The sequence below is a fragment of the Sinocyclocheilus grahami genome, unplaced genomic scaffold (assembly GCF_001515645.1).
Source record: "Sinocyclocheilus grahami isolate Dianchi unplaced genomic scaffold, SAMN03320097.WGS_v1.1 scaffold742.1, whole genome shotgun sequence".
Classification (NCBI taxonomy): domain Eukaryota; kingdom Metazoa; phylum Chordata; class Actinopteri; order Cypriniformes; family Cyprinidae; genus Sinocyclocheilus; species Sinocyclocheilus grahami.
Genome location: NW_015505921.1, coordinates 149,894 through 159,022, shown reverse-complemented (window position 1 = coordinate 159,022; position 9,129 = coordinate 149,894). Strand labels below are relative to the sequence as shown.

The window sequence follows — 9,129 nt, the reverse complement described above, 5'->3', positions numbered from 1 at the left end:
TTGTGTCCTACAGCGGCCCTGCTGGCCGGCAGATGTCTTTCAAAGGCCAACAAATCTACTTAAATGACACTGTGTAATGTGTATGATGGAGCCATCAGTTACAGGTAGAGCATCACACAAACACTAAAGCAAATATCACCACCTCATTCACTTCAATGAAACAACAAGGTTTTCTCCCAGCATGACAGAAGGACTTGGACAGCTCACTGATGGAAGCTGGGGCTTAGATGACTTCACTAAAAACCAGGTGTATGACTATGTGGGCTGGACCAATGCTAGTTTCCCTGGTGGCTCAGTGGACCGGGTCAGAAATTTCACATCAATGAAGGTTTGTCTGAAATACATCTGTCCCTTGTGAAAAAAGAAGTACGCTTAATTATATAGAATGTGCACTTGTCAAAAGTATATTTAAAAAAATACTTGCAGATTATATATTATAAATAAAATAAAAGTAATTCATGACTGTTTCCATAACATACTTAAGATGCTTTTTAAAAAGTGATCTTTGTAATAATGTCAAATGAAATGCTTTACTTTAAAGTACATTTTAAATCATAATGTTTTAATAATCTATTGTACACTTATTTTGATGTGTTGACTAGCATAATAAACACATGTGAAGTACTTCATAATAATATAATTTGAATAATAATGTAATTTTAACTGTAGTGTAAATATTATAACATTTAAAGTTAATATATTTTAAATGAACAAAATTGCAACTTCATCATTGCAAATGTGTATTTACAAATATATGTAGATACATGACACGTTTCAGTAAAAATTACATTAAAGTATATTTTTGTTTAACATAAATCAAAAGACAATAGAAGTAATTAATTATATAGGCTAATACTTTTAAATTATTTTATTTCCATAATATTTTTAAAAGTGTATGCACTTGTAGGCCTCTTTCTTTTTCGCAAGGGGTATTGTGTATGTTACTATTAGAATTATTAGTTAATTATTTCGTATTGAATGGATAACCTTCTGTTTCAATAGGTCCACTGCAACAACATCTATACATGGGGAGTAAAAATGTTCCGACAGGCCATTTGTTACTTCCGTTCGGATTCTGACTGGGAGCCGAATCCTGTGGTTTTCATGCCAAAAGCAGACAACATCAGTCCAAGTGCTCGGTTTGTCATGGTTGCCGCATGGCCAGCGCAATTAGGTGCCGTTTTGCATTCGGTGACATCTGGATGATGTTCAGTGAACTTGCTTTCCAGTCAGGTAATAGAGGTTTTAATCATGCTCTATGATTTTTCTATGAATTTCTATGATCTCCAGTGCTCCTTCTCTTATCTGTTCACTTTTTCATGATTCATTTTAGCATATTAATAGCTTACCAAAATTACTGTACCTCTGCAGTTTAAAATGCCTTTCACCCAAATTCCCCTTTCAGATACAGCAGTGTACAACACCTCTCTTGTTCTCATCAAACTCCAGGGATTCACCCAGGTGAACTTTATGTTTATTTAAGATACCATACAGAATTCTTTGTCAGTTATTGTTTGCTCTCACAAGATGCCATTGGGTTGTTATACGATAGTACAGAATAAATTTGCAGGCAACACTGCTCCCTGTTGTTCATTACTTCATGCAGTGGCATGAATTTCAGTTATACACATAAAAATACATTTTCATAGACTAGTAGATCAAGCAAACTCACATTTTTATAAAGTTTCAGTGCAGATTTATATGAAAAATAATAATTTAAAGCATTTTAGAATAATGCTGCAAAATAATAAAATGTAGTGTGAATATTTTCACTAAACGTGAATGGGTGAAATCATAAATTAAGCTTTAGCGTTAGTTCTGGCAGGTCACGTGAGTCAAGCTTGCATCAGCTGATTCTCAGCTGATCACATCTACCTATAGGAATACGACACCTATCGCGGCATTCCTATATAAGCTGTATTCAGTATTATTCAGCAGCTTTTCAGCTTGCTTCGGAGCAAATTACCCTCCTCCATCCCCAGCTCCACCTTTTGCCACAGTCAGGACTTAGCTTTCTGATATTCCTTGCTAATCAGACTCCTTTATCTTGAATAAAGGAGTCCTTTATCTTGAATAAAGTGTTACACTTAAATATCATTGAGTACATTAATGATATCTGCCTTGTTCTGTTCTGTTAACCCTGGGGGGGTTATTATTGTTGCTCTCCCTGCTCATTCATGACAGGCTGCATGGATGGGCAGGGAGGTTTTTTGCCCAGAACAGAACCATACCGCCAAACCAAACTTTATGCTAAGTATCTATCGTTTTGACGATAGTGGTCCTGACAGAACTCTCCTCATGGTGACTGCAAGTCCCATCCTATAGTTAAAAGAGCCAGTCGCATTTTTGATAGAAGCATTGCAATGCTCAGTATGGCACTGAAGGATGTCCATTTGCAGAAAATTCAGATTTTGATTCTGTAAAATATAAAAAAAATATTTTATTGTATTTTCTACTCTGAACCTTCTGCAGGCGATGATCCCACCCACAAAATCGATGACAGCAACACAAGGATCCTAATAGGCTGTTTGGTGGCCATTATTGTCATTCTGTTGGCCATCATAATAATCATACTATGGAGACAGGTCTGGCAGAAGATGATTGAGAAGGTAAGATTATCATCTTAAAGGGGTCATATGACGTTGCTAAAAAAGAACATTATTTTGTGTATTTGGTGTAATGAAATGTGTTTATGCGGTTTAAAGTTCAAAAAACACATTATTTTCCACATACTGTACATTATTGTTTCTCCTCTATGCCCCGCCTTTCTGAAACGTGTCGATTTTTACAAAACTCAGCGGTCTGAAAAGCGAGGTGTGCTCTGATTGGCCAGCTATCCAGTGCATTGTGATTGGCTGAATACCTCAAGTGTGTGACGGAAATGTTACGCCCCTTACCATACTGTGATGGCATGTCCCGGCCGGAGCGACGAGACAAAAACATTAAAACCCATTATAAGCGAGGCATTTGCTGCATCCAGTGGAGACATAATTACGGATTATAATGACTTATACTGTCTTTTTTTCGCGTTGCATTGTATCATAAACATAAAACCATGTCTGCATTTGTGATCGGAGAAATTACAAACAACAAGCGCTACTCTACGCTGCTCAAAACTCGCATTTGAATCATCAGTGGCAAATCCTTAAAATTAAAACGTACTTACAGGCTGTGAGTCAGAACAGCCGGCATTGTAGTCTACTCTACCAGGATCAGGAAACAGTCCTCCATAAAATGCGCTGCACACATCTGAATATTTGGGTTGAACTGATCTGGAACAGTGTTGTAAATACAACTTAACCACTGATTCCAAACAAAGTAGTTTCACACGGTAATTACATGGTAATTACAAAGTAATTGCATTGGTAAGTAGCTAATTTAAAGGTTTTTTATGAATGTAGAATGTATGCATCACTCTTTGTTGAAGGCCTCTCGGCGTATGCTGGATGATGAGCTGACCATGCGTCTGTCTGTTCAGAGAGAGGCATTCACCCACCGTCACTCCTCTCTGTCCAGCGACGTTGAATCAAATTCCTCATATGAAAGGATTTTCCCCATGGGATCTAACTACCAGGACCCATCACAACTTTTACGGAAACTACCAGAATTCCAGGCTATGGAAAACCTTGGTTAGGGTTGCTCAGTGTCATAAACAAATTCTTGGAAGACTGTTTTTTTCCCCCCGTCTCATTATATGTAAGCTTATTCTGTGTGCATCAGAGGGAAAGCCTTTATTGTGTGTTCAGCCTAAAATGAAAATTCTGTCATTAATTTTTACCAATCTTCATGTAATTCCAAACCTAGTTTATAGTAGTTTGTAGTCTGTCAGGAGAAAATAACACCAAAATGGCCACATAAAATATCTTTGTTTGATGAGCAGCCTGAAATTTATGGTATTAATAATTGACTATATTTTCATCTGCTATAACATTATCAATGAATAACAACTTATATTGTTGTCTCTTTGTCACACAAAGCTTTAGAACAGTTGGAGTATGGACTAGTTTTATGCAAACAGCTCTGATAAGATTTTTCAAAAATTACACCAAGTTTGAAGCCAGTAACATTTATTTTTATTTTATTTATTTATTGGAAAGGCATGAATACATTTCTTTAGCAAGAACGTATAAACTTAATCACAAGTGATAGTAAAGTAAAGTGACATTCAAAAGATTTCTATTTCAAATGAATGCTCATAATTTTAACTTTCAATTCATTCTAAAAAAAAAATAAAAAAAATCTTTCACATTTTTCACAACTGTTTTCAACATTGATAACAATAGGAAATGTTTCTTGAGCACCAAATCAGACATCAGATCATGTGATACTGAAGACTGGAGAAAATTCAGCTTTGGCATCACAGGAATAAATTACAATTAAAAAATATATTAAAATAGAAAACTTTTTATTTTTAATTGTAATAATATTTCACATTTTTATTGTTTTTACTGTATTTTTATCAAATAAATGCAGCCTTGGTAAGCATAAGAGACTTCTTTCAAAAACGTTTAAAACTCTTATCAATCCCAAACTTTTGAAACTGTGTCATATCCTTTTGTTCCACATAATTAAATAAATAAATAACAGAACTGAGGTTTAGATTGACATGATGACAGAATTTTTATTTTTTATTTTTGGAGTGAACTATCCCTATACCAATGTTGATATGGTTGTGTTACAGCAATGATCGATGCCTCTTCCGAACCCTCTACATCCCACCCTACAGATACAGCCCCACACTACGCTGAGGCAGACATCGTGAGCCAGCAGGAAGCCGCTGGTGGGGCCCCCAGTTACTGTGTCACTGTGGTCAACATGCCCTTATCTCCAGGAAGGGATGGAGCTCTGGAGGAGTTTCCGAGGGAGAGACTGACTTTCAAAGAGAAACTTGGAGAAGGACAATTTGGAGAAGTCGGTGAACAGTTCTCTTGACCAAAAAAGTTATTCTTGTACAAGTTATTTGTTATAGGTGTTTGTTCCTGCCGCAGGTTCATCTGTGTGAAGCTGAGGGAATGCAGGAGTTCATGAAGGACCATTCTGGCGACATCAGCTTAGAGTTAAGACTCTAAGAGAGGACGCAAACAAAAATGCAAGGTAACACACAGGTGCACTGCTTTTTGCTTTACAGATGCTGTCCAGCCATTTTAAGACAATTTACATTTTCCTCAAGGAAATCTACATTTTCAGGAACGACTTCTTGAAAGAGATCAGGATCATCTCACGATTACGAGACCCGAACATCATTCGCCTGTTGGCGGTGTGCGTTGAGAGCGATCCGCTGTGCATGATCACGGAGTATATGGAGAACGGAGACCTCAATCAGTTCCTGTCCCGCCATGAGCTCAAGCTGGCGACTCAGCTACCATCAGGTATATCAATAAATAATAATAATAATTTGTTAGTCAAATTTATATATTTTTTAAATTATATTTATGGTTTGATTCAAACATTAAATTAACTCATTTATTTTTGCACAGGCAAAAACATTCATACGAAGAAGGTTATTTGAAATTGATTTATTATAAACATGACATTATTTTCTATATTTTTTTTATTATAAAAATAATAAATATACTGTATTTCCTTTTAGACTCGAGCCAAAATGTTACTTAATATGGGTCAATATAATATTTTTGGGGCTTTATAAAATTTAATTTCACCATAAACAAAAGTTAGCAATAATATGAAAGTAGAATTTTCACATAAGATAAAAATAGGAAAAAATATTGTTAGTCAATGTTTAATTTACTTACTGTAAATAAAGACATAAATATTCTCTTTGAAAGACCTTAATGTGTATTCATTATAAATAATTTAATTAACAAAAAAAAAAAAAATTCTGCCAGGACCTTATCCAGTAATTTCAAAATACAGGTAAAACCCCAGTAAAAATAAATATGAATTTTTTTTTTATTTTAATGCAATATAGGGTGCCCTATTTTCTATTTTTACAATTTAATTTTTTTTAAGATGATATAATAAATTAATGTCATCTTTTCTATTAAGGGGGGAAAAAAAGAAACATTTATAAATCCCACAATCATTTCTGCAGTCAGAAAAACTAGCCAGTAGGTGTTCTGCAAATCAACACTTTTTTTCTATGGGGAGTATCATTTGTTTTTGCACAAACTGAGCAAGAGAGGAAACCTTGATTTTTTGCATAGACAAGTCAAAAATGCAGACAATCCGCTCAAGAGTTTGTTTATTGGACTTGGGTGCTGTATTCAGTGTCTTCTGAAGCCATATGATACAAACCCGATTCCAAAAAAGCTGTCCCACCTTTTTTGGAATGTGTAGCTCTCATGAAATCCAAAATGAGCCAATATTTGGCATGACATTTCAAAATGTCTCACTTTCAACATTTGATATGTTATCTATATTCTATTGTGAATAAAATATAAGTTTATGAGATTTGTAAATTATTCCATTCCTTTTTTACTCACAATTTGTACAGTGTCCCAACTTTTTTGGAATTGGGTTTGTAGTTTTGTTTGATGAACAGACCAAAATTTTGGATAAAATATTGTAAATGTCTTTTTTTTCCCTCTGCAACTGCAGAATACTGATCCACATGGCCTCTCAGATTTCCTCGGGAATGAAGTACCTGTCCTCCCTGAATTTTGTTCACCGTGATCTCGCTACACGCAACTGTTTAGTAGGCACAAATAACACCATCAAGATCGCCGACTTCGGCATGAGCCGGAACCTGTATCGTGGAGATTACTACCGCATACAGGGACGAGCAGTGCTCCCCATCCGCTGGATGTCCTGGGAAAGCATCCTACTGGTAAGTCTTTCTGGAGTCAAATGTGTGGAACCACAAACTCACATGCTGCTCTATCAGTTTGAGCATCTGTGCTTCTACAGGGTAAGTTCACCATGGCCAGCGACGTGTGGGCATTCGGGGTGACCCTGTGGGAGATTCTGACCCCGTGCAAAGAGCAGCCATGCGCCCAGTTCACAGATGAACAGGTGATCGAAAACACCGGCGAGTTTTTTAGAGACCAAAACAAACAGGTGAGACTTGAGCATGCAGCCATAATAGCACTTCATCAAGTCTACCAGTATCTGTGTAAATCATTTTTATGCACAGTGGGACTTTTTCAAACTTTACAGAATCTAGGAAATCACCTATGAATACCAGAGACCTCCAGAATAAAAAAAAATCTCAGTAACACTATATTTAATTATTTAATAACAGTTTCCTTCTATTATCCTTGACAAATATGTAATTTCCCACATTTAGAAAGGATAACATTTGTTAATTAATATTATAATGTTTATGTACTAAATATTTTTATTTGTGCATTACAACTAGTTTAATTTAATTAACACATTAAATTATTTGTATTCATTATTTTTGTTTATTATTTAATATATTTATTTTATTATAATTTTTTTATTAGATTGTAATGTTCATTTGTTTATGTACTACATATTTTTATTTGTGCATAGTAACATGTTCAATTCAAATGATTTGTATTTTATTTATTTTTTTTTCATATATTTAGTATTTTATTATTAATTTTAGTGTTTAAATATGAATATACAATTATTCTTAATTTTTTTTATTTATTTAAAATTGACTTTTTTCTGTATTTCTGCAGTATGTCAATGGATTTTTCAAATGATTGTACTGACAGATATTTATGCATTTTTCCCCCTGTGCCAAAGAATAGTTGGCACTGCAAGATGAGTCAGGAAAAAAATCCATGTAATAAGTTGGAAAAAACTAAGGGTGTCAGTGCTGAGCTGTTTTTGAGCTCCTCGGGTCTATCTGCTGAAGCCGCACTGCTGTCCTGATTCAGTGTACAGCCTCATGCTCAGCTGCTGGAAAAGAAATGCCAAAGAAAGACCCACGTTCCTGGAGATCCACAGCACCCTAATGGAATACCATAACTAATTCCATGCTGATCTACAGAGCAACCCCAAACCCCATATTCAGCCCTTCCAGTGTTGTTTTTTTTTTTAGACAGCCCAGCTAAATGTTAAAGCAATATCCTTCTTTTTCAGTGTAGATTAAAAATAAGAAAATCATAAATGTTGACCTATATAAATATAACATATTACTTTATATTAATATTACTAATATTACTATTACAAAATTACTTTCTGTTAATTTTGCTGTTGTTGTCATTGTTTATTAAATATACATATCTGCTGACTTATTGGCGTAAAATGATTCTTCATTTGGGAAAAAGAATAACGTTATTGCCTTATGATGTATTTGTGCTGTCTATCTGTTGATAATTCTTTGTGCTCAGTGAAAGGAATCTGGGAGTATGTTGGAATATGTTGTAAGTCTCGTGCCATTTGATCCTTTTACCAATATTTAACTCACATTTAACCAACATAAAAAAATTAATGAATGCATAAATAAATAAAATTAAATACTTATATGCATTTGAAAGCACAGCAATGTACGGCAGTAGTACCGCTTTGTAGATTGAGCCTTGGACTCTATTGAGAAACATTACCCAGTCACTCAGCCTAGATACGCTGTGACTGTCAACCATAAACAAGCTGGTTCAAGTGACATGAATTCGAATGCACTTTTGGGCGACGAGAAACGTTTTACGTTTAGGCCGGTTAGGTTAAGAATAACCTGCCCTTGATTTCATATTTCTATAATTCACAGTAATTATTTAAGAGGCATGAGTGGTCATACCGCCAGCTGGAAAACATCCTCTGTGGTGACCAGTGTTGCCAATTTAGCAATTTTGTTGCCAAATTTAGCAACTTTTCAGACTACCCTAGCAACTTTTTCTTACAAAAGCACCTAGCAACAAATTTAGCTATTTTAAAATTTTATTTGGCTACTTTTAGCAACTTTTGATAAGTGACTCGAACAATAAAAGGCACACATTTTCCATCTAAATTTCACAAAAAGAGGAAACCAAAGATGCCTAGCAGTACACACATCACGTGAATTTAATTATTGCTATTTGCAATTGTTCAATTTGATAATAATAATAATCATTTAATAATTGTTCATTTATGATACACCTTGTTGTACCTGTGATTGTTGATCAGTTAGTACACTAAGAAAAATATCTAGAAAAATGGAAAAGGTAGGCTTCTAGTAATTTTCCAGGACATTATCCGTTGTCCATTATCCATTGTAAACCC

The 9,129-nt window shown here is 34.8% G+C and overlaps 1 pseudogene; it reads left to right on the top strand.

The window, feature by feature from the left end:
* The first annotated feature begins 2 nt into the window (after window positions 1-2).
* Window positions 3-7,942, top strand: LOC107560763 (discoidin domain-containing receptor 2-like; annotated as a pseudogene).
* Window positions 7,943-9,129: the final 1,187 nt, after the last annotated feature.